Source organism: Uloborus diversus, chromosome 8 (genome assembly GCF_026930045.1).
Source record: "Uloborus diversus isolate 005 chromosome 8, Udiv.v.3.1, whole genome shotgun sequence".
Taxonomy (NCBI): Eukaryota; Metazoa; Arthropoda; class Arachnida; order Araneae; family Uloboridae; genus Uloborus; species Uloborus diversus.
In genome coordinates this window covers 90,638,076-90,665,112 of record NC_072738.1, presented here as the reverse complement: position 1 = coordinate 90,665,112, position 27,037 = coordinate 90,638,076, and the positions used below count along the sequence as shown (strand labels likewise).

Below are 27,037 nucleotides of genomic sequence, written 5' to 3'. Positions count from 1 at the left end.
TTTTTGGTCAAAAAAATCAGTAAATAAAATGTTGAATGAATAAATGAAATGATAATGAAACATTAAACGAATAATTAAATGAACAAATTAACTAATATATGATGAAAAATGAATGAGTGAGTAAGAGGACGATTGAATAAGAAACTAAGTAAATGAATGAAACAATATATAAGAGAATTACTAAATGAAGAAATGTAAATGAATTAATTAATAAATGAAAATATAAGTGATTTATGTTAAATGATTGAGTGAGTAAACGAAACAAACTATTTAATTTTACCCCATCCAATTTGCCCCGTATGTACTTGACTAATTTTACAATTTATTTTAAATACAAATAAGCTTAATATTAATTAAATTAATACTCCATTGAATACTAGGAGGTCTCAATTAATATTTAAAATGCTAAAAACAATAAATTTATCATTTTATAGTAACAAGAATAATTTTAGATTCACGACAAAATTTATAATATGAGTATTATTTTTAAAAATTGCTTGTATTACCAAATGCTTTAATCTTCGGAGAATGTTTTTTCCTGACTGGAATAGACTACATATGGTACTACATAGTTAAAATAATGCCAGGCAAATGGAGCTAAAAGCAGAGAAAATATTTCACCATTTCACTTTACCCCGCTATTTCACTTTGCCCCATGTTCCCCTACACAAAATCGTTTTTTAATGCATTGCTGTCTTATTAACCCGAGTGAAACCACGGGTCACAGCTAAAAGTTAATAAAGGAAAGTATAAATTGTTTCTCAATATTATTACTGACCCAGGCAATGCTCGGATGTTTCCTAGTATTAAAATTAAGTAATATGGAATTGAAAATACGTCATGCACGTGGAAATCGCAGAAAGAGCAAATTTTGATACTTGTGCGTTTTTCATAGAAGTCGCGGTATATTCCGTTAAGGAATACTGACACTCTGAGTTGAAAATTTTGGCATGCACTCCATAAAAACGCGATATGGAATTGAAACAGACAAAACGGGAGCTACTTCTGCTCTGAGAAAAAAAAAAAAAAAAAAACTCGTTTTACAGTCAATGCAGATGATAGGTATATTAGGGTGGTTCAAAAATACATGTAAAAAAAATCTCCTAGATAACGGGACACCCCTCAATATTTTTAGACTTGTGGATAGCAATATACTGGGGGAACTTCAGCTTCCTATTTCACCTGAAAGAGGGTGCTCAACCCCCTCTCCCAAACTTCATACCTACGGGGAGGGGAGTTAAAAAATACATTGAACTGAAAAAACAATGCTACATATTGTAATATACACTAGTAATATTCATATACATTGCTATAAAATAATTATTTTCAAAAAAAAAAAAAAAAAACAACTGGGGAAATTAAATATATCTCAATTTGTGGCATTTACTATACTACGGCTAACATTAAATTAAGGTGTAATTAATCCACCATCTTAAAATTTGAGTAAGAAGCTAAATCTTTTACAGCATAATACTATTAGTAAGTGTTAAAAAAAAAAAAAAAAAAAAAAAAAATAGGGGGTGTCTTGGACTCTAGCTGAAAAAAAAAGTTTTTTTGATCCACCCTAAGCTGCTTATTCATCAGTGGGTGTGAGAAAAGAAACAACTCTACATAAACGGACATAAAAGCGACAGATATGAAGCAGAGAGAATATTTTGAATTCGTTCGAATACACGAACAGCGCACTTTTTTTTAAATGGCAATAAATCCCTTATTTCTAATTTCGGTGTGCGATCATTTTTTCAGCGTACTTAATACTTGTCACCACAGTGATCTCCGCATCTACCCATGTTATTTGATTTTATGAGGTTTAAATGAGCCGGCAAGCAGTGGTAAGTGGGTCATTGAGACCTCCACAATTTCGGCTTGGTACCGAAGGGGGATGAGAGTCTAACGAACCCTGCACGCAAAGTAACTGTCAGCGAAGGATCCCATGATTTTCGGACATGTTGCTGTACGGGTACGTATTTCGTATGCGTTCGGTAGGTATTTGATAAACGTAAACCCTCCGATTCCGGGTCTAGCGTCTTATAGCATACTGGAGCAGATTACGTAATAGCAACAAATCTCTTATTTTAAAGAACATTACCTGTTAAAAACATCTCTCCCTCTATGGATATTAACATGCACACACACACACACACACACACACACACACACACACACACACACACACACACACACACACACACATATATATATATATATATATATATATATATGCAATCAAGTATTTTTCATTGAATTCTACGGCATTGTAATTTTATGGACATAAAACAATTCATTTCCCATTCGCTCATGAAAGTAACATTTTACGTACGAAAGCGAGAAAAGCGCCGTATTTACTCCTAATTGCAGCAAATTTGCTGCGAATAGAAGAAGAAGTCTTTGTCTCCCAGACAGATCTCATTTCCGGAATACTTTCATTAGCATATTCCCCCAAGCCTTGGTCTTTCCGATCAACTAAGATTAAAAATTTTGTAATTACGTTTTGGCATCGGATGAGAATTTTCTCGTTGCGGATGAAAGATTAGATTTGTTAGTAGTCCCGCTTAATCTTAAAGTCAGATTTTTTTTGATAAATTTATTTCTTTTCCTTATTTGAAAATGGAGAAATTAAAAGAAAAAGAAGTAATTTATTTTCAATATTTATACATAAAATGAATTGACAAAATGAAATGGGTAAGCATATCTCAATCTTAACAAATTAAAACCTGGTCGCAACAACTTTATAATTTTTGTCAAGTAAGTCATCATTTTTTAATTATGTCTCTCTCTCTCTCTCTTTTCCCCTGTATGATTATGACGCATATTGAATCATTTTTTTTAATGTCACCCTATTTAAATTAATCATAGCTAAGAGGCTAAGAACACTCTCGATCGAGTCACCATAAAGAAAAAGTAAGTCGAAAATAATTACCCGCCTAGTTGTCATTAAGAAAATTAAGAAAAAGTATATCGAAGTTAGTAATCCGTCGAATCGCCATTTAGAAGAAGAAAGTCAAAGCTAGTTACCCTTAAAGTCGTCATGAAAAAAAAAAAAAAGAGTATGTCGAAGTTAGTTACCCATCTGGCCGCCATCAAGAAAAAACAAGTCAGTTAATTGTCTGGAATTTTTAATTTAAATAGTTTTTAAGTTCAATACATCTTGACTGCAGAAGTAGTTTAATGCGAAAAAGGTTTTAATTACTATTAGAGACATCTACTCGTCCAGTCAATGAAAACATTGTAGCGTGCATGGAATATGCGATAATTTTTGATTTCAGAATATTGTTAGGGGTCGTTAGTAAGTAAGCATACTAAAAGTCCCCTACCCTGGGGGGTGAGCTAAAGGTGGGAGGGAGGGGAAGAAGAAAATTTTGGGCTTTTCGAGAAAACGTCGGAAACGGTAGAAAAAATGCGTTAAAAATAAAAATTCAAACTCAATAAACTTATTATGAAACTGCTTCTACACATATTTGTCAAATTTTCAAAAATTTTCTAGGTATATGTTATGAAAATTCGACGATTTTCGAAGAAATTCTCTCTTTTTGTCAAATATTTACTCGTAGTACCTCCCAATATCAATATACATAAAAATTCTCCTTAATAAAGTTGTTACCTTCAATTTGATATGCTACTTTGTAGCATTTTATTCAACCAATCAAAAGTTATAGGATTTCAAACCCGCATCTTCACGGCAAAAAATGGAACACTTAACATTCATAACCACTAAACTGACTCGAACAGTTCAGTCAATGAATACATTATAGCGTGCATGGAATATGGGATAATTTTTGACTTCAGAAATTTGTTAGGGTTAGTTAGTAGGTAAACATATTGAAAGTCCCCCCTTGAGAGGTGAACTAAAGATAGGGGGGGGGGGTGCAAATTTTGGGGTTTTCTATAAAACCTCGAAAAGAGCGAAACATATGTTCCAAATAAAAATGGAAGTTAACTAAATTTTCTATGAAATTGTTTTTATACATATTTTTCAAATATCAAGTTTTCGACGCATACGTTACTGAAAATCGTTGATTTTGGAAAAAAACAAAACAAAATTAACTGGCTCTTTTTCTCCCAGAGTGCCAAAGCCAAATATGCACTCAAGGGATCAGTAACAGGCCGCAATCATGGGACATGTCCACTGACGATTTTTTTTTTTTTTCATTTCGAAAATCCATCGACAGAACACATAAACTATGGGTTCAAACCTGCGACTAATGGCTTATGAACCCAGTGTCTAACCACTACGACATCCAGCAGAAAAGCTATCAAACGTTATAAATTTCTAACATGTACACTCAATGTCGGTGTTTTTCTTGAATTCAGTATGGTGACGCTACTATTATAATTAACATTTTAACAATAGAAATTAGATATTTGCAATTGACGAAAAATAATCTTTTGCAATATTCTTTTTATTATATCATTAATAATCACGTTTTAAAGTATTTTACAAATGAATACGGAGTGACAGTAATTAAAAAAATGAAAATATAACTTTATAAGGTGACATCTTGGTATTCTTGAGGCGGAAATGACGAGGCTTATTCATGCTCATCGGCATTGTTAACGGTGTCCACAGAGATTGGCAGTTTATCGATGTTGCGGCAACAAATATTGACAACTTAACTTTTTGCTATTGAAGTGAAGTGAAGCACTACATGTTGTCATTGCGTCATGTTACTCGCGCCTCGCACTCGTACGAATCACGTGTAGATAATCCTTGGAATATATTTACCATTTTCTTTTCCCTTCTTGTATTGTCCAAAAATGTTTGAATAAATGTGTCACTTTTGTGTAACTTCGTTTTCTTCATGAACATAACACGCCAACCTGCCGTAAATTGGTGACCTGAGGACTTATTAAAAAAAGTGTATGCAGTTAATGTTATCTGGATGCAGCCTTAAGAATGCCGTGTTTATGAAGCATTTGGCGTCATTGTTTTCCTGAGGACTTTGATTAGTAAGTTTTTGCATTTGGAGCTACTACTGTGAATTAGCGATGACTGCTCCCGATCAACAAAATCAGGTTGCGAAAGTTGCACTTCGCATCCCACCAAGTTTTGCCTGTGGCCCTAAAACTCCTGTTGGACAACCTCATCAATAAATGCCGCAAAGTCAAGCAGTCAGTGGAAATCAACCTCATGGGCCTGGTGTTCCACAAAATTTTAGTACAACACCTCACCCTCCTGTTGGTCACTCACCTGGTCGCAGCAGCAGCAACAGCAACAACAACAGCAACAACAGCAGCAGCAGCAACAACAGCAGCAGCAACAACAACAGCAGCAGCAGCAGCAGCAGTAACAACAACAGCAACAACAGCAGCAGCAACAACAGCAGCAACAGCAATCTCCAGTCTCTCAACAAGCTCAACAGCAGCAGGCACAGCAACAGCCCCAGCAACAACAACAACCACAGACTCAACAGCAGCAGCAACAAGCATCGCAACAACCACAGTAACAGCCTCAGCGGCAACCTGTACCCCAGCAACAAACACAACAGCAGCCGCATCAGCAACAAGCCGGATCCCAGCAGTCTCCCGCTAGCCAACAACAATCGAGCATACAGTACAGCCAGACTGCTAATCAGCCTCATCAGTTCCAGAGCAATTTCAATATTTCTCAGAGCACCACTCCCCAGCCTCAAGTGTACACTACCCAATCTGCTACATAAACCAATTACCTCACCGAGTGGTTCTTCATTGAAACCTACAACTCCTTCATCAGAGGATGAAGCAACTGTTCAACCAAGGACTACACGTTCTGGACGTCATGTGCATTTTCCCGCAAGATATTGTTGACACTGGGAGGGGAGTATGCGGCAACAAATATTGACAACTTAACTTTTTGCTATTGAAGTGAAGTGAAGCGCTACATGTTGTCATTGCGTCATGTTACTCGCGCCTCGCACTCGTACGAATCACGTGTAGATAATCCTTGGAATATCTTTACCATTTTGTTTTCCCTTCTTGTATTGTCCAAAAATGTTTGAATAAATGTGTCACTTTTGTATAACTTCGTTTTCTTCATGAACATAACACGCCAACCTGCAGTAATGTCATCGTCGTCGCCTTCGACATGAATTCATATTTTGGCGCCGTTGCAATTGCTCTTGCAATGCAAGCATGCGACAGAGCAGTTTAGCGATGCTTTTCTACAACTGCACCTGCCGTTGTCACATCCTTTTGTGCATCGACAAAAAATTATTTTTAACATTTCGTCAGGAGCAGCATCCAACTCCGAGAGTTTTGGAATTAGTTGATCATGCCTCCTTTCCCAACCCCATTTCGTTGACTCGCCATTGGGCTCTTTCCCTAGCCACAGGGGTACTTGGTGGTATGTACGGAATGCGTGCTGCTTAAACGCTCCTTCAGTTGGAGGGAGAGTTGAAAGATCAGCCTTCATGTTTGCAGCTATTTTGATGAAAGATTTGTATCGGAACTCGTTCAGAGACTTTTCCGTGAAGGGAGCACCATACCATGAGAGGGTGCACATGATCCCATTCAAGAGAAGAAGAACCGCTGAAAAATACCTCAGATGCATACAATACGATTTTAGATCTCTGGTATAGTTTAACAAACCCCACTTTACCCTGCAATACACTGCAGATGTTGAGTCGCAGCCTGGGAATGCATGTAAAAATAACAAGTGGGCATTGTCCTTCATTTTCAAATCTAGCTCAAGCTGTTGTGGGGAATATACAGCAGTCTTGACCTTTCCTCTGCCAGGTTTTATCAGTAGAATGTCGTGATCAGTTGGGGTTTTGGCAACCAAGTAAACAGCTAAGTCAACGACAATAACAGCTACGGAAGAATTTTGCGATTTGACGATAGCTGTCGTCACAATATCAAAGTCAGCATCACTTAACGCTTGGAGTGTATTTATCCCATTTTTTAACAGATGCATTTTGATTTATCAGCTGAGTCTTATTATGGACATTTGAAAGAAAAACATGTTTAACTTTTATCTCACTTTACAAACAGACATTGATGTCCACACATCTCTTTAACCGATATCGTCGGTTCAGTTCGGCTGCTTTTGTGCTTTCTGATGCGTCAGTGTACCCATCAAAAACCACTGTACAGCCCCTCACGTTGTAATGGGTCCTTAGAAATTAAACGTACCCATCGCAAATGGTTGATACAACTGCATCTTTTTGCCAAACAACTTTGTGGATTAAGAGAATCCCCCAACAACAACAAGTTAAAACTTAGTTAATTCCATGTCATGATCAATTTCCTTGAATAAGGTGTATAAGGATGACTTTCTGCACTTCCTCATCCCACTTTCGTTAAGTAATGCTAGGGGATAGGGAGCTAATTCATATTTCATGTAAATCTTCAAATCTTAGTCCGATTTCTTGCGAGTGGCAATTCGCGGAAAATGCATGAATGGATCCACCGCAACTTTTTCATCGTTACTTTGGATTTTTGAGTTCATCGAGGAAACAGGGAGTGCGCGATTTTTCCGTGTTAGTTTGATGTTTGCGAAGGGCAAGTTTACCATTTTCGCCATTGCTTGTTTGCCAACTTTAACTGCTTCATGATATAAGACGCGGGGGCGCCTCACTTTAATCTCACCCCTTTCACGCCATCTTTTGAAAAAATGCCAGATGGCCGGTAAACTTGACGAATCGTAAACTGTTCTTTTTACAATTTTAGAATTCCATTTGCGAAATATTTGTTCAAAACATTTCTTTCGATTTATATAAAATAATTTATGCAAGAATAAACTTGCAAGTAACTGCAAACGTTTCGATAGTATCTCAGGCGTCTGGTGCCAAAAAAGTGGGGGTTAAAAGACGTGTAGGGGGTTAGGGAAAGAGGCCCATGAAGCGTTTTTTTAATGGGCTAGATTACTCGTAATTTAACATTTCTGATTTCATTTCTTCTGAAAATGTCAAATATGGTCTCAAAAATCGGGACGAATCGCAACCGTGCACTTTCCATTTTAAAGTTAAATTCCAATGAAATGAGATGAGAAAAGCACCTTTTTTTGGCACTTTTAGTTTTTTCCTTCGTGAAATAAATCAGTCCACAATGTAAAAAATCATTTTTCAATCGATCATGAATCTTTGAAAAAAGAGGGGGCAAGGCCCGTTTACGTTTGGAAGTGAGGGGGCAGCTACCCCCCCCCCTTGTCCAACGTACGAGCTGCCTATTGATAGTATTATTTTAATAAGAATAAGGTATTAGTACGCTTTCAAACATTATCGACGTTCATTGACATACGTTTACATCGAAAAGTGTTGATAATTCTACGGAGACGATTGTAAAGAAAAGTTTATTGAGCTTTCAATTTTTTGAACCGGAAGGTTAGAAATTCTATTACTTTTGATTGGTTTAAGAAAAGGTGAAAAAGTAGCATATCAAATTGAAGGTAATTTAATGCTCTAGAACTTTGTCGTTGACAATTTTTATAAATACTGATACTGGGAGGCACTAAGAGTAAAGGTTTGAGAAAGAGAGAGAATTTCTTCAAAAATTATCGATTTTCATAACACATACCCGAAAAAATGTTGAAATTTTACAAAGATGTGAAGGAACAATTAAATAGCAAGTTTATTTAGTTTGAATTTTTATTTTAAACGCATTTTTTCCACCGTTTCTGACATATAGTCAAAAAACCCAAAATTAGCTTCCCACCTCCCTCCTACCTTCAGCTCACCCCCTAGGGGCGGGGACTTTCAGTATGTTGACTTACTAACTACCCCTAACAATATTCTGAAGTCAAAAATTATAACATATTCCATGCACGCTACACCCCTATTTTCATGATATTTTTCAGTGATACGATCATTTTCTTGACGCTAACCATTACAGCGTTAGAAGAGGAAAAACTTGAGTGATACTTTTGCATGTAAGTTCACAAAATTTACCACATCATTTTATGGTAACTTCAGAGAAATTAAGGTCTTTCAAATTTTTCGAAAAGCGTCTAAACATTTTACTTTTTCTTTTTAGGAAATTCAGATAATTTTATGGCTAATATCAAAATTGGAAATTGTCTATAAGAGTATTCAAATTATCAACCTCAGAAAAACACTTTTAAGTTCTACCTTGCAAGTATTTATTTATTTCGAATATTGGGATAACTTTTATCACAAATACAAGGTGTCCTGCAGTGTTGCCAGATTGGGGGAAATTTCCCCATTTTGGGGAAATCTGGTGCTCTCTGGGGAAATTTTGGGGAAATGGGTTTTGAGGGGAATTCTTCGGGGAAACATTTTTTTCTTGGGGAAAAGCTGGGGAAAAAAACCTCGGGGAAAAAATAATTTTTTTCGTATTTAAATTCGCGTCATGAAGTTGTTTGTATCAAACAGCGTTGGTTTAGCTTTGCTCAACTTTATGGAATTCGCATTTCGCATTATGTGGAATATTATGCTACGGAATTCGCATTAATGTTCTGCGTGAGTAACTAGTTTTGATACGTGAATTAGGTAAAAATAAGTGATGAAGAACGTTCTTGGATAAATGTATATAAAAATCATAGTTTAAATGTACATGCAGAAGCAGCGTAGTAAATGCGAGTAGAAAAAAAGTATTTGGTTATTTCTTATCTTTCAGTCAGGCGCTTGTATTTATGACTAGTGGCACCTGCACGGATTTGCCCGTAGTAGAAAATTAAAAGGTCTTTTGGTTCCCCTGTATACTTACAAATAATGAATGATGAATATCTTGCCAATTGGCTTGCGGACGTCACGGTTCCACATTATGATAACTTGGTAATTTACTCGTCCATTTAAACATAATTTTGCTCGGAAAAATGTTCTTAAAATTGGAATAGAAAAGGAACAAAATCGAATTTTTGAAAAATCGCTTAAAGATGCACACTTCCATGCTACAAACTAATTCTTTGCCAAATTTTCATGAAAATCGGCCGAACGGTCTGGGCGCTATGCGCGTCACAGAGATTTTGACAGACAGAGCGAGATCCAGACAGAGAGACTTTCAGCTTTATTATTTGTAAAGAAAGATAAAAAAGAAAAAAAAAAAAAAAGTGAAAATGTTAAGAAAAAAAAGTTGGGGAATTTTGTAAGAAAATGTGGCTATTTGGGGGAAAAAAAAATTTCAAGAGACAAAAATATTAGAGGAAGTCGATTCATTTTATAAAAATATTAGTGGAAAAATAATTTTTGAATTTGGGGAATTATGATAGAAAACATCGCTTTTTGGGGAAAAGTTGGAAGGGAATTGGGGAAATCTGGATTTGACCATCTGGCAAAACTGGTATCCTGAAATAGACTGACTTTTTCAAACATCTATAACAGGATCACGGTTAATGATAAAAAACAAATTTTTGCTGAGAATTCGTGTGATGGGCCGTAAATCTTTTCCCCATGAGTTCCAAATTTTAGTTTAAAATATTTTTAACAGATAGCGTTTCAGATAGTAAGCCCATTAATCAAACAGTAAGAATTGAAATTCACCAAATTTTTCTCCAATTGCGACATGTGATTGCAGTCGACGGTAGAAGTTTGAAAATATTGTTATGTAATTTTGTTTATTAAAAATTTTTTTTTTGAAAAAGTATGATGTAATTTTCTATCTTTCTTTGATTTAAACACTTACTGTGTGTGTGTGTGTGTGTGTGCCTGCAGTGCTATCTAGTTGAAAAAATTTAAACTAAAATTTGCAACTCTCTGTAGAAAAAACTTACAGCCCACGATATGAATTCTCTGCAGGAATTTCTTTTTATCATTAACCTTTTTCCTGTTATAATTTTTTATCAATTAACGAACGTTTTGAAGCACAAAAATCCCACGTGTTTCTTTGTTACAAGGAACACCTTTTTCAATACAAAAAAGTGTGAGCTTCTGGATGGAAAGTCATCCGAGGAAAGCTACACGGTGGAACATGGAGACAGTATAAATACCAGAAGATGAATCAAACCAGGAAAAAAACCCGTTAAGTAATAAATTTCCAAGTACGAAACATGATTGTAAATGCATAATTCGGAATTTTTAAGGCAAAAAAGGTATCATAAGATGGATTTGTTTCTTTAATTTCTGAAACTGGATTTCAAGATGTAATCATGAAAATGTTAAAGAATGTGATTTTACTAGCAAACAAAAATAGTAAGCTTTTACAATGCTTAATTTGCCAATGTTTGGCAGCATTTACCTTCCATTTAAGAGTTGCTTTTTTATTGGTGCACCATCCAAGTCCATTTAATAGTTAAAAAAAATATGTTTAACTAAAATTCGCAACCAATTATTTTGTTATTTTTTTACAGTAGTACAAGTACTTTCTCCTTGCTAATTGGACAAAACTTCATGCTAATAAAAAATGATTCTACTTCCAATATGATGTCATTGTTCTAAATTCAATGCAATTCATCGACGAATTTTTAAAAAAGTTCAAGTACAATCAGCAAAAAATAACGGAAAGTGAAAGCCAGAATGCAGATACGAGTACCTATATCTTGAGAAAATCATTAAAAGACGCTTTTTTGAAACTTTTTTTTCCAAGAAAAAAAAGAGAGGAGAAATCCGATCCTCATTATCATCCTTTTAAAAGAAAAATAATTAAAAACATTTGCTTCTAATAAACTACGAACAAGAAAAAAATATTGAAGAAAAAAAATCACATCGGTTTAAAAAAGAGATACATTTTTCCAATGAAAAAAGATTATTTCATCGCTTGTTAGGATTTTATTTTTTAATATTCGTTGTTAGGACATTTAATTTTTTCTTGAAATATTTTTTTTAGTCAGTAGCTTGAACGATATATTACACTTGCTTAGCAGCGTGTCGTGTATCGTACTGCAACTACTAATATAAAAAAGTGCTGGATTATAAAATAAAGCAAAGAAAATCTCTACTAAAATTGCACGTTGGTAAAACATATTTGATGAACTAAGGTTTCGAGAAATTTACAATTTTCATGTTACTTTTCTGTAAAAGTAAATTAATAAAAAAAAGTTTATTATTTAATTGAAATCTCTCTAAGAGCAAAATTAAATTATACTTAAGTTGAGAAAAAAAAAAAAAACAAGAAATATTAAAAAACAAAAGTTTTTAATGTTGGATTTTATATGCGTCTGTCGATCCGTTGAAGAAAATAAATATACAATTGGCCCACTCTTGTATGTTTACATTCCTCCATTCACTAACTTTTCGGAAAGTAATCTTATTTGAACAAAACTTCGTTAACTGAAAGATCTTCTGCGTTTCTTTTTTTCATTTAAAAAATTTTTCGTCTTCTTTTTAGGATTGATTTTTGGATTTAATAAGCTCAAATATCCTTATTTTACGCTGAAGAAAAAGTTTCAAACAATCATCATTGTTTTTTCCAAAATAAATGATTTTTTGAGATGCAACTTTATTATTTTCATTACAATTTTCAATATTTTAAATATCGCTTAAATTTTCTCTTTTTACCAGCCATTTTCTATAGCTCATAGCTAGCAACTTTTGTATTCAAAAAAATATATTTATAAAATATTTTCCATTCCTTCGTAGTAAGTTAACGTAATATCTTTAAATATGATAGAAACAAAAGATTCTGAAGGAATTCCTGATTATTTGCTATTATTTCAAATACAGTAGACCCTCGTTTTACGCGAGGGTTACGTTCCACGGAAATGCCGCGTAAACCAAAACCGCGTAAGTGGAGACCTAATAAAAGTGTTAATATAGGGGTTAGGTTCCGTAGATAAAAATTAATACTTCATTTAGTGATGACTAATTGTACGTATAATAAGTTTAATGTGTACTTATATCGATTTCTATTCACAACATGCGTAAAGAAAACATAAATTAATTTTCTGTTCTGTTTATAAAAAGAAGCTGCTCTTTTGGCAGTCATTAAGATTTTTTCTCTGTAGTTCTTTGCAGAGCACTAACGCATCCATGATCACTTGCGTCATTTCCATGATAGAATCTTTCTTCACTAACAAATCAGAAAGATCATTTCTACTGTAGAATTAGGTCTATTCTAGGAATGGCTCAAACTTTTCAATGGAAACGTGTTTGGTTGTGGGTCATCGATGTCGGTATCCTCATTGGTTTTTCATCCTTTGTCACTTTTAAAAGCTCTTCTTCCAGTGAGCTCTGAACTGCGTGAGTTTAATGATTTTTTCTGGAAAGAGCTCTGGAACCAATTGCGTAAAATGTTTCCAGTAGTCCAAGCTCGATAATTAGCACTTTAAAATGCAATATATTACGTGTAATCTGCAATCTTTAGGAGATTAGATTTTTAAAGAGGGGAAAATTTTATCTGTTCGCATTGCCGTATCCGCGTAAAACCGAAATTCATCTGCGTAAAATAAAATAAAGGTGTCAAATCTTAAGCTCCGTATGATCGAAACCGCGTAAAATAAACCCGCGTAAAACGAGGGTCTACTACTATTCCGATGTTTATTGAATTTAAAACTCGATTATCAATTGCCTGACATTAGAGTCTTAAAATTTAAACATAGAAACATAGAAACTACTTTTTTTACACAAATTAAACCTCCTCTGAAGTTACAGATTTGTCTACTTAAATTGATTGCACATAATGAGAGAAAAAAGTAAAAAAGAATAATCACAAAAAATTTCGAGCTTTGTTATTTTCTCGCTTATATTTTTTAAACTTAATTTCCAAGTCTGTTGCAGTTAAAATAAAAATAAAAAAGAAAGCAAAAAAAAAAAAAAAGCTCCCACGAATTTTGAAAAACATTTTGAACTTTTTTTAAAACATTTCTTCTTCGAAAAAAGAAAGCAGGAAAAAGAAGTTCGAAAAAGAATCATTTTTCATTTAAATCCGGATTTGTTTAAGCTTCTTATTCCATGTGGGGGTTAAAAAAAGGTGCGGAAAATGCAATGCCTCTTTCACAGTTTACCATATCTCAAATGATACTAAGATACTTTTTTCGTTCTCGCCTGGCGAAAAGATATGGGGCATAATATCTGGTGTTTCAATAAGGCAAGTGGAAAAACATCAAAACGAAGAAGTATGCCCTTGTTTAAAGAGATGTCATAAATCAGCAGGAGAAATGAATTTCTTTTGAATCTCTTTCCAGCACATCACAGTAAAAAAACTCTATACTAGTTGCACTTCCTATACGCAGCTGGTGAATAAATAAGCCAAATGATGCTTAAGAACTTAGTGCATACTTTACTGTGCATACTTTAAATCATCCATCGCTTAATATGCATAGGATTTGAGTTAATTTAACTTTAAATCCAGACATTTTATTAAACTGGAAAAAGTGGGGAAAAATCGCATTAAGTATATTAGCGTCATCAGCATCTTTGATAATCACTATCGATATTATTATCTTAATATCATTATATACTCTCTGTCGCAAAAAAAAAAAAAAAAAAAAAAAAAAAAAATATATGCATCTAGAAGAATTAGAGGCACAATCATGAAACTCGGCACAAATTTAGTTTGGTAGCCGATATGCAAATGATTAAAATTTCAGCGCCAATGAAGCAAGGCTAAGCGCGCTATGAGCATGTGATTTGCACAGATGGGAGAGTTTAAAAGAATAGGTACACTTGCGCCGTAGGGCTATTCAATCGAATCTGTTGACTTCGGTAGACTGTATTGTGACTTAAGATGCCTCTAATACGTAACCAGCGGCAGTTCGAACAGCTGACGGAGTTTGATAGGGGTCGTATAATAGGCCTCATAGAAGCAGGTTGATCAAACAGGAGTATCGGTCGCCACCTCGGTTAGAGTAATATAGTAGTAGCTCGGTATTGGCAACAATGAGTCACGGAAGTTAGAGTCTACTGTCGCGGAGGGTCAGGGCGTACCAGGAACACAAATGAACGCGAGGATCGCGCAATCAGAAGAGCGGCCACGTCGGCACCGACAACGACGCTAGCAACGATTCAACGCCACTTACCTCCTTCCAGGCATCCGGTGGTATCAAGGAAAACCACTAGGATTCGACTGGTCGAAGTTGGCTTAAGGAGCCGACGTCCATTAAGACGCTTGCCACTGACTCCACATTACAGGCAGTGCCTACTGGATTTTTGCCGACCTCGGGCAGCTTGGAGTGTAACAGACTGGAGCCATGTGATATTCAGCGCTGAATCCCGATTCAGTCTCAGTGCTGATGATCACCGTACACGTGTGTGGAGGCACACAAAACAGCGCTCCGATCCGGCATTTGTTGTCGAGCGGCATACAGCCATTTTACAAGGCGTGACAGCGTGGGGAGCGATTTCTTGGGACACACGATCACCTCGAGTTGTTCTCCAAGGCTTTTTGACAGCTCTCAGATACGTGGACAGCATTTTAACGCCGATTGTTCTGCCTATGCTATCATGTCGCCCAGGTGCCATTTATCAGCAGGACAATGCTTGTCTACATACTGCGCGACTATCTCAACATTGTCTTCAGGGATATGAGTACTCCCATGGCCTGCCAGGTCACCAGACCTTTCGCCAATACAGCATGTCTGAGACGTGCTAGGAAGGTAACTGCGGCCATCCTGGGATACAGGAGAATTAACGACGCAGTTGGAAAAATTATGGCATGATCTTCCGCAAGGGGTCATAATTGACTTAATTTATTCGATGCCACGCCGTTTTTCGGCTTGTATACCTGCCAGAGGTGGCTTTACTGCTGATTTGTAACCTTTTGCATGCTGTAACTGCTTAATAAAATTATCTTTTATTCTGAATTTTTAACCATCTTCTTATCTCCTTATACACTACATGCCTGCCAAGTTTCGTGAGTGTAGCTCAATTTCTTTTGGGTGCATATATTTTTTTGCGACAGAGTGTATTAAGAAGACATTTTAACTCATGGAACGTAATAAAGTATCGACCTTCCTTTTTTACCAGAAAACTTGTTACTCCTTTTAGTGTAAAAATATTATTGGCATTTGTTAAGAGAAGCTTGTTTATGCTTCTGTGTGAAGCAAATTTTACTGCACCTCCTCAATCATCGTGTTAATTAGGCTGTTCCTATTTTCCCAACCATTCATACGAAAGTACACAAGTAATAATAATAATATTAATTATATATACAAGATCAGTATAAAAAGTAATGAGACTAAGCTGTATTCTAAGAACTTATTGCAAATATTAATACTCGCACCTAAAATTCTTTAAAATAAGATCCTTGTCCTAGCACACACTTATCCCAGCGAGTCTTCTAAGCTTCGAAGGCTGCTTTGTAGCCTGCTTCCAAAATGTCTTTAAAAGTCCAGTGCTTTCCTGGCCTCCAGAGTTCCATTGGGATGCCCTTTTAGTGATGTTTTCATCTTTTGGATTGAAAACAAGTCGAATGGAGCTAAATAGTGGCTGTAGACGGGCTGGGGAAGCATAGAGATACATAACTGACCAGGAAGTCTTGGAGGATGAAGCAAGTGTTTTCAGCATTTCTCAAGTTTTCAGCGATGATGCTGTAAACTGTCATTTCATCAAGTCCAACTTCATATGCAATTATTCTCACACTTAACCGACGGTCCGAATTTAGCACAACATGCACACGTTCCACATTTGCGTACGTTCTGCTGGTTGACGGACACCCTGTTTGAGATTAATCCTTGACGCTCTCCTTGCCATCTTTGAAACACTTGTGCCACCGAAACACACGTGCCTTTAACATACAATTATCTCCGAACACTTGCTTACGCATCTCTAAAGCCTCTGAGGCCGATTTACCAAGTTCCACATAAAGAATTAATCGCGTAACGATGCTCAAATCTTCTCTGCATTTTGGAGCTGGAACCGAAGTTAGCAATAGAGGTACACTATAACGACGATTCTGCCAGAACAAAGACTCTTAAATGACTGCGGACCGGAGTGAGTCCCTCCAGGAACCCGCACCCTTGACATAACCAGTTTCTGCGCACTTGAGAGGTACAGTTGCATCAGGAAAAAATAAGTCTCATTACTTATTACAAAAACGAAAATCGATTTTTCAAGTCGCACATCCTTTAATATTTTCCCTATTAAGTCAAAACAATAGTAAAAAAAGTTTCATACGATTTGAACAACGGCAACAACCCGTGCCAACTTGCGCCTGAAAGTGTAAACCAGCACTGTTTACTGGGCCAGATCGAAAAAAAAAAACTTTTTTTTCTAAGTTCGAAATTTCATGTTGATAAAACGTCGCCTCTATCGCCCCATATGTACCATAAAAACATTTATCCAAATTTAAAAATATTTAAGTGTCCAGCAGGAGGAATAGAATTTAAATTTTTCTTCATAAATTTGATTTTTTTCGATTTATTTTTAATTTCTTCTATATTTCTACATAGTATAAAATGAAGTTTCCAATAAGTGTCTGTTTGTGTGAACGCGCAAAACTCGAGAACTACCCAGTCGATTTCGCTGAAATTTTCAGTGTCTTTGGTTTAGAACCGGAAAGGTTTGCAGAACCAGAAAGGTTCGAAAAAACTTCGATGAGTAGTTCTTATTTTATTCCAACTTAGGCCTACTTTTCACATAAATTTCCAAATAAGGGAGTGAAAAATAACTTGCACATATAAATAATAAATATCGTTGAAAAGGGTAGAATTTTCTGCGTTGTACGCAATTTGTTTCAGTGATTTAACTTAATTACATCGAAAGTTATTTGCGTTTTTGCTCGAATTTGTTTAGACTTAGCTGAAACTTAGGCACTACTTTCTTCATTAATAACATCAATAAAAAGTGAAGCAATGGTCCCACAGTTTTCTTTTTGATACCATTGAAAAAAGCGAAAATTTTTATTCCAGATAAATCTCGACCTGTCGTCGAAAAACTAAGCTTCTACCTCAAGAGGAAAAAAAGTTACAAGCCTTTTGAAATCAAGTTCAAAAAATATCATTTCCATTCAAATTATTCACATTTTAATTCCTGAAACTTATTTTATTCTGTGTTTCCATGGTTACGCTTTTTAAATTCATCTTTCTCGATTTAGTTTCTTAAAAGCATTTTATCATCTGTCGTCATTGTTTGGGAGGGAAATTTTGCATGATGTTTTATAGATTTGTTTATTTAAGCCTGATTGTTGAATATACATCCTTGACACAATTTTTATTTTCAAGGTGAACCGAGCAAAGTCGGGCATCGCAGCCAGTCTAATATATAGAAGAAAATATTGGTTTCGTGCAAATTTTCGTATTTCGTATTTTGACGGATTCGAACATTTTGGGGTGTGCTGCGTCCATTTCGACCATTTTTGGAAAATGTCTGTCTGTCTGTGTCCGTGTCCGTGTGTGTGTCTCTGCGTGTGTCCGTGTCCGTGCGACCGGTTTTTTGTGGCCGCCCTACAGCAAAAACTACCGCATGAAATCAAACGAAATTTGGTGCACCTATGTGTCCCTATGTGCCCTTATGCCCATTGGTTTTCGCGCGAATTCCTTCAATAGTTGGGGGGGGTGGAGGGGGGGTGGATCAGGTCAGCCTCTGCCCTATATTAAATAATAATTATACTTTACACCAACACAGCAACTGCATTATTATGCCGTAAGTGGCCTTAATGCAATATTTCTCTTACAAGGCTATTTAATATACTTCAGAGAAAATATTTACTGAAATCAAACATACAAATTAATTTTATTAGAACTCCCAAAATACATCTGTTTTATTTATTCCTTTTCTCCGAAAATGTTTAGCGAAATCACTAGAGGATTTATTTACAAGAAAGATAAACACGAACAACTTATCTCCCAGTTGAGAAGTCGCCTCTATTAGAACAAATTGGGAAAAACACGACCGGAGGCCACGCTAGTTTTTCTTCTTAAGTCTCGTGTTTAGGTTTCCTCCCCCGGTCACTCTGCGGCAAAAGCTTAACAGATCTTAAGAAATAAAAAACGAAGTAAAAATACCTAATGTGTGTTGAAGAATCTAATCCGAATGCTTTTTGAAGAATAGATTTCTTGAAAACCTTTGGATAAAATTCTGTACCTCAGAGTCAGAAGGGCATTAAGTCCAAAAAATGCATTTTTCTGTTTATTAGTACATTGTATGTATGTTTTGCATCGAGCCATGTGAACGTAATTCTCCAAAAAACATCCTTTTCAATTTTTTACCAGGGCTATAGCGTTCGCGTCCCATCTTTTACGTCTGCCAGAAGAAAGTTTTCCTCCTCAACAGTAAAATTATCATAAAATGACTTACGTTCGTCTGGCTCTGAGGAACAGAATTAAGAATTGCATTGTTTAAAAAAGTCTTTCAGTAGTTGTTGAATTTAAAATTAATTATATGCAGGCGAAAATGAGTTTACCAATGACTGATATTGAAATGGTCTTTTTAACTTGCGGTTTCAAAAAAAAATAAAAAAATGCTCAGCAGATTTAAAAATCGAAACTAAGATGCCGGACAGTTGAATCGTAAACGACTTTACTTTTGTTGATGCATAAACCTCCTAATATACAACATACATGTCATTTAAGCAATGCGAAATAATCACGTGGGTTAAACCCCGTGTTTCTTAATTTCTTTAATAAGTGGAAAAAAAGTGGCTATTTAAATACACACTTTTTTTACTGAACTCTTGGGTTATCTTCAATAGCATACTTTGAATACAACGTACGAAATTGGCTCACTTGTCATAAAATGACAAAATATATCGAGTTTGCAAAAAAGTATGAACAAATCCCACAACTGAAAGTCCCCAGAGTTTTCAGTAAGAAATATAGAACTCACCTTGGGAAACAATCACTAGGACTCAGTTTCTGATCAGCTGACATCCGCTGGAAAGTTTTCTCCGTTGCCGCCCCAAGCACATTTGGCGCCACTTTAGAAAGTAGGGCGCCACTGCATCGCTTCTCTCCCTCTCTCTCACGCGCGCACCAACAAAAATCCTTGGGAAAAAGAGTCCTCTCAGAAGGCACGGAGGAACACGCACAAAGAAAAGGAACAAGAGAGAAAGGCAGCAGATTCGGGCATTGCTCACGGGGTGACACAAGTCCTCTGTAAAAGAAAAATATTTTTAATCAATTTGACAAATAAAATAAGATATAACAGCCTTTTATTGCTCAAAACGTCAGATTAATGCATACACGTGTTTCCCCACTACAAGGAACGCCCTTTTCAATGCAAAAGAAATGAGGTTATGAATAAAAAGATGTTCTACAAAAGCGTTTGGATTTTGTCAAAAACAATATTGGTTTGTCATTGACATATAATGACGTCATTCACTGCATATTAGATGGAGGACTCAAAGACATCATTTACTTGGTTTATTTGCGAACCGTTAGGTGTCGCTTTACGCCAATGAGGTTAATAGATTTTTATGCTTTTTTTTTTTTTTTTGATAAGGTGTCTACAACGATAATAGCAATCCTCTAAAAGCTCTACACGGCGATTCTACCGTCACATATGAGACAATTGGGAGGAATTTTTCCTTACATTTTTATCCATCAACAAACAAATAAGGGCTGAGAGATTAAGATTTGTTGACCCTAACGAAAGTATCTTACTTGCGTGATTTTCTCAGCAAAAAAGGTTTATCTTATTTATTTATTTTTTTTTTTTTTCAAATATGGTTAACCTCTCAGGTACGAAACACATTTTTGGACATCAGCTTTCAGCCCATCAGTTCAAACAAAATACCCTCTAAATCTATTGTTCCAAACGTATTAAGTACATATTTTTGCTTCCTGCAAGCTATGTTTAGAGTTGCTTTCAAAAAGGAAAAAAAAAAAAATAATGGAACGTTAAGAAGAAAATGAGACATTTTTTGCCACACGTGACAGTTCTGTCGTTTGCTTCGAAGGTTTAATTAAGAATGCATTAAACGAAAAAAAATCGTTAGAAATCACGCATACATGCATGCATGTGCGATTAGTTGGTGAAAATTTTGATTATTTTATATTTTGAAGAGCGATCGGGTTTGTCTAATTTTTTTGTGGAATGACCTTACAGTGAAATTATATCAAACGAAATAGTATGCAATAGTTTCAAACGATAGTTTCTAAAGTAGCCACTTAATGCCCTGCAAAAATCAATGACTAGAAAAAAAATCGTTATTACACGTAGAAATTATTTTTCATGTGGGGTAAACGTCTGTTAATAAGAAGATATTAATTTAGAAATCTTATATTGAATGAAAAAATATTGATGAAAATATTTTTGTTTTAATTGCATCAGTATAACAGTTATTATTTATTTATTTATTTATTTATTGGTAAAGAACTCACGAAGTACAACTGATTTTACTGATTGATGACTTGTTGAGCGACTTCGCTGAATTTTAAGTGGACATAATGGTACATAAACTGGATTTGCGCTGGTCATTGTGCAACCTTATTCAAGAACCTATTGAGATGAGTCAACCTGACGGATGACTCGCCGGATACAGTCCAGTTCAAAACCTATTGTGCAGTATCGGATGCGTTCCTTCCTGATACTCATTGGACCGGACATGACTCGTAAAGCTTTTGTCGATGGGAGTATAAATTCAGGGCACTTGTCCATCCATAAAATTGATAGCGAGTGTGCAATATCTGAAATGGAAAGCCTGATTTTAGTATAGAGCACTTGTAAATTTAATACGCGTATGCTGGACAGAAAAAGGGCACTTGTCTCTTCCCCTCTGTTGGTCGATATCTGTCTTATATTGTATCACTTATTTATGTAACACTAAGTAGATATCAGGATTGGCCAGCATTGCCCAATCTTCACTGCCGCATATCATATCAAGAGGAATCTCACGGTCCCGAACACATGTAACATTTAAACATATTTAATTTTAATTTTCTTAAGATTAACATAGGCAAACTCAAAAGGAATGGAAAATTACAAATCAAGAATTGTTGTTTGTCTTACTACATGCTTATTTTATCCATACAAAGCTTTCATACGCCTTTTGGACACCAGTTTCTGATTATTTGGCTCCAAATTTGTAAATATCATTCTTGTTATCGAAGGGAAATGAGGCAGTGAGAAGCAAAGGGATGTAAGTGGCAAAATTAAAAGTCGGGAGATAACCAGTACAAATAGTAGGGGAATCTCACTGCCCTCTGTCTTGGGGCAAGAGATAGTAGTAGTAGCCCTGGTAGGTGCTGCTGTACAGCATGATTTGGGAAAAAATAAGGAAGGTCTACCTAGGACGTTATCTTTAAACGCGTGTTACTCGAAACTTGAAAATGTCCACTTACATCCCTTTGCTTCTCACTGCCTCATTTGCAGCTTTGGACATAACAACGAAGATTAGCTTTGCGAGTCACATCGCGGGCCGTAGGTTGAGCACCACTGGGTGCTTTATGTGAAACGTTAAGTAAGAAACTCTGTATTAAAAGTTTTATCGCATGCGATATTGCTGTGTACAAACAAAAACGCCTATTTTTCTTAGGCAAATTTTGACCGGTTTTTTGATTATTATTGTTTCGCTGCGAACGTTTTGCTCAGTTCACGAAGCAAGCAAAAATGTGTTAATTGTGGCAAGAGTCAATAGAGTCAGCGGTTAGAAAAGAATTCAAAGTCAGTAAAACTGAATTAATAAAAAATATTTCAAGGTGAATATTTAAAATTATTCCATACATCTGTACCTCAGAGTCAGACTAGTGTAAGTCCAAAATTTTCAATTTTATGTTTATAAGTGCATTGTGTGTAGAATTCTGCTCCGCACTGAGCCATGTTTTAACGTAATTCTAAAAAAAAAAAAAAAATCCTTTGTAACAGTTTACCAGTGTTAAAAGAGCGCGAGGCCGATCCTTTGTATGCACCAATCGACCCTTTTCCCCCTCTCCTGTAGAGCAGCGATTATATGACTTACATCAGTCTGGCTCTGAGGTACAGATATAAGCCGACTTTCTTCAAGTTATTAAAATGAGATAAGAATGTTTGTAGAGAAAAGCCTAAAAATCGTAACTGTAACAACTGGTAAATTCTCTTTATTTTTAACCACGATTTTTGTTTTTGACCTTCTGTGGAGACTTCCACAAATACCAATAATTATATTGCGACTAACTAATTTTTATACCTTTTGAAAATGAAAGTGAAAAGATTAATTGAAAAACTCATATTTTTAAACTCACCCAATGTAAATAAGTCATTTTTTGCTTTATTATAATCAAGGAATTTTTTATTTCAGAATATCTTGATACATTTAAAGTATCTGTAATACTGAGTTACATTTTCACGATATTTTGATTTTTTTATGATTAAAACAATTTCAGTGAATATTTAAAGATAAATTACTTCTCATTTAGCAATTCAACACTAGATTACACCAGGACACGTTTACGCGGATTTTTTTCAATTAATTTTCTAATTTTAATGTTTTAACTTATGAAATTTTAAACATTTCGGTTTTACGAAGCAGTTAAAGGAGTCAAAATTGGTATAATCATTTGGTGCTCAGTGTATGTTTTTGATCGTTAAAAAATTATTTTTGAGTCCAAGTCGGTTGCGTAAAGGTGACCGGACACGGGGCACGTTTACGCATACTTCTTTTGACGCCTAACGTGGTTCTGTTCGAGTTCTGAATATAAGGTCTTACCATCGTTAAAATGAAGAATATTTATTACAGACCGAATAGTGAATTAAAGTTTAAGCTGAAGGGGTATGAAGACAGCACTATATGATTGTAAGCTGTGAGATACGGATGTGTAACTTAACTAAAATATTAAAAGGTAATTTTCAGAACTAAATAGCTGGAAAATACTAAAAATGTTGAGACAGTTTGGAGCGGAAAAAGTGTCAGGGGTGCGTTTAAGTAAGACACAGTAAGAACGTGCTTAAAAGTGCTCCGACGTCAACGCGTAAACTTGCCCCGTCGACAATTTTGACTTATTTTTAACGTGCAAAATAATTTAATTACATTTCATTTCATACAGATACAGTTCTCGAAGGAGGAAAAAAATCTGCTAATTTTTATACATTTGTCTTTCTTAGCTAAGTATTATTTATTCACTATAAGCTTCAAAACTTGGAACACAAAATTTACTCAACTTGGTAGACAACAGATTATTATTTCTGCTAGACCGAAGCACGACTGATGCTCAGAACCTTGTGAGCATATCTGCTATCGAGCAGCATTAATATGTTATGACTGTTGACTCTCCAGTTATAATTCGTTTTGAAAAAAGGGCACTGCGTAAACGTGTCTCGGTCTACCCTATCACTTTTTGGCGTCTGTTTAGTTTGGGAAGTGCATCATGTTTTTCTAATGTTAGATTCAAGTCCAATTTTATCATTAAATACAATTAGCGGTAAATGTATTCAATAACAGTAAACGCATTACCAAACAACGACATACATCATGTTACATTCAAATTGAAAATCATATCTACACGTTTTTTTAATTCTAAAAATTCCAAAAATTCACAAATTTATGCAAAACTCCTAACAGTCGTCTTAATTGTTAACTTTTGTTGATAGTTTATGAGCAATGTCGCTTGTCAATGTGTCATAAAATTAAATTATTCTAACTGAGCTTTAAAATAAAAAAAAACGAAGCTGTTACATATCTATTTTGATCGATTGATGTGAACCTTATAGAATTTGTGCCCTTCCCAACATTCCTCCCTCTAAAGGAAGTCAGAGGCAGCCACCACGTGACCAGCTCATAGAGAAGACAATAAAGGAGACCATTTTTCACGCTGGCGACAGCACCCGTTGGCAGACGAGAATAAGGGCTCTGCGGATCGAACACCCCTTTTCCTTGCGGAACGAAAAGAGGCAGGGAGGATGATGATCTGGAACGAACGCTGCAGACGACAAAATTTCGGGGAGATAGGAAAAGCTCCAAGGGAGGAAGTAGAGTTCACGATAGAATAAAATTGTGCTTTCGTTTAGGGAAGCTGAAGCTAGAAAAGCAAGAATAAATTTGTTAATAATACAATTTCAAACATCTTTTACGCAGTCGAATACCAAAAAACTAGGCATCGCCCACAAAATGCAACTAGGATTATTTTTAAAACTGAATAATTAAACAAAATTTATTGAAATCCACTAACATTTGCAATAGAACAAAATATTTTAAAGAATGTGCCTTCTGTATAGTTGAAAATGATACAGTGTTCAAAATGATTGATTGTTAGTTTTGAATAAACAATTAACAAATACGTTAAACTACACTTATTATTCTAAGCTCTGATTCTCTGATTCTTCAAAGCATTGATGGAAGCCTTTGAAAGCAGATACACTGTACTTTCGATTAACCACGCCAATCAATGCACGGATGTACACGGATAATCGAAAAACACAGATAATCCGAAAATGACCAAGCATGCAGAAAAGTGTGTAAGTAAAGTACACAGTGGTATATAAAATACTTCGGGTTTTAACTACGACACTTTACTAATACAAAAAGTAGTACAACAGTACTAGTGTGAAATATGTAATAAAATTTAGCATAATTTTTAGCTTTAACTAATTTTAAACTTATAAATGTAAATTTTTGGCAGCACGAATATTTGGAAGCACGGTGTATAGCTAAATTTGCATGGCAACTATCCCCGGTATTCATCAGACGATTCTATCTTTAGCACTAGAACTGTGAAGCGGGTCAACTGACTGAAAACGATGTTTATTTTTTTTATACCACGCAAAAAGTAGCAATTGTAGAAAAAAATACTTTTATGACTTTTAATTATCAAGGGGAAACACAATTTTTCCCGACTTAAACGCTAGTAACATAAATAATTTTCCTACAATTAACACTTATACCTGAAACCGCGGTAAATTTGACCCGTAAAAAATGTTGATGCGCAAATAATGCAACCAGCAAAAATAGTAGACGGACCTCTCCTCTGCCTAGAAGTAGTAAGTGATAATTGCAGTAGCCCTGGTAGATGCTGCTATACAGTATGATCTAGAAGAACTTTTTAATAAAAACATGCGTAGGAACGGAACTTTAAACGCATTTTATTCAAAACTTTAAAATGTCTCCATACATCACTTTGCTTCTCACTGCCTCAAATGACGAATATATATGCATTTTCTCTGAACTACTTGTGGAATACTTATTTGTCAACCTCGAACTAAATTGATCATCTTTTGTTAACTATCCCTTGGCGACCATACATGAGGGCTTAAAGTTAATTAATTACTATAATATCTTACGTCAAAAAGACATTTTGTTGCAGAAGCGTAAGAAATATCATCAAGAGTAACCAACAGAAGATAAAAAAATCGAATTTCAAAAATGGATGTCATATCAGTAGAAACTTAAAATCCCTGCCATTCTTGGGTTTATTTCTGGCTAGATCTCAGACTATGGTAGGGTAGAGCAGTGCACGTTAACGCAGATTCTTTCCTTGAACTTTCTAAATGCTATGTCTCAAATTGGGAAATTTTAAAAATGGAAGTTTTATGAGGCAGTTAATGGAGTCGAAATTGGTATATTCAGTTGTTGCTCGGTTCGTGTTTTTAAACGTTAAAAAAAATTATTTTTAAGTCCAAGTCGGTTGCGTAAACATGCCCTGGTCACGGGGCACGTCTACGCATATTTATTTTGACACCTAGCGTAATTCTGTTAGTGTTTTGAACACAATGTCTCACTATCGTTGAAATAAACAAATTTATTACAGACTGAATAGTGTATAAAGTAAAAGCTAAACGGGCATGAAGACAGTACTGCATGATTGTAAGCTATAAGATACGAATGGCTAACTCTATTAAAAATTAAATGGTGATTTTCAAAATTAAATATCCGGAAAATACTAAAAAGGTTTGAGACAGTTCGGAGCGAAAATAGCGTCAGGGCACGTTTATAAGTAAGACACTGGAAGAACGTGCGTAAAGGTGTACAGATGTCAACGCGTATACTTGCCCCGTCGCCAAGTTTGGATTTATTTTTAACGTGCAAAAAAAAAAACGATAACATTTCAGTTTATACAAATACAATTCTCCAAAAAGGATAAAATTCTGCTAATTTCTATAGTTCCAAGAATTATTTATTCACAATCTGCTTCAAAACGTTCAACTCAAAATTCACTCGACTTGTTAGAAAACAGATAATTCTTTTTGCATGCTCTACCAAAGCTCGACTGATGCTCAAAACTTGTGAGGATGTTTGCTAGGAAGCAGCATCAATATGTTATGACTGTTGGCTCTCCAGTTGTAATTCGTTTTGAAGAAAGGGCACTGCATAAACGTGCCCCGGTCTACTTTACTTTTAAAAGGAAAAAGAAACTTGGTGAGTTTTTACTGAATATGTGCAATCT

General features: G+C 35.3%; 1 long non-coding RNA gene across 1 annotated transcript in view; it reads right to left on the bottom strand.

The window, feature by feature from the left end:
• Window positions 1-27,037, bottom strand: part of LOC129228072 (uncharacterized) — a 180,304-nt gene that overhangs the window by 65,698 nt on the left and 87,569 nt on the right. Inside the window, exon 2 of the long non-coding RNA XR_008580885.1 lies at window positions 19,569-19,835. This is a non-coding gene — a long non-coding RNA (uncharacterized LOC129228072). The remainder of the gene's footprint in view (window positions 1-19,568; window positions 19,836-27,037) is intronic.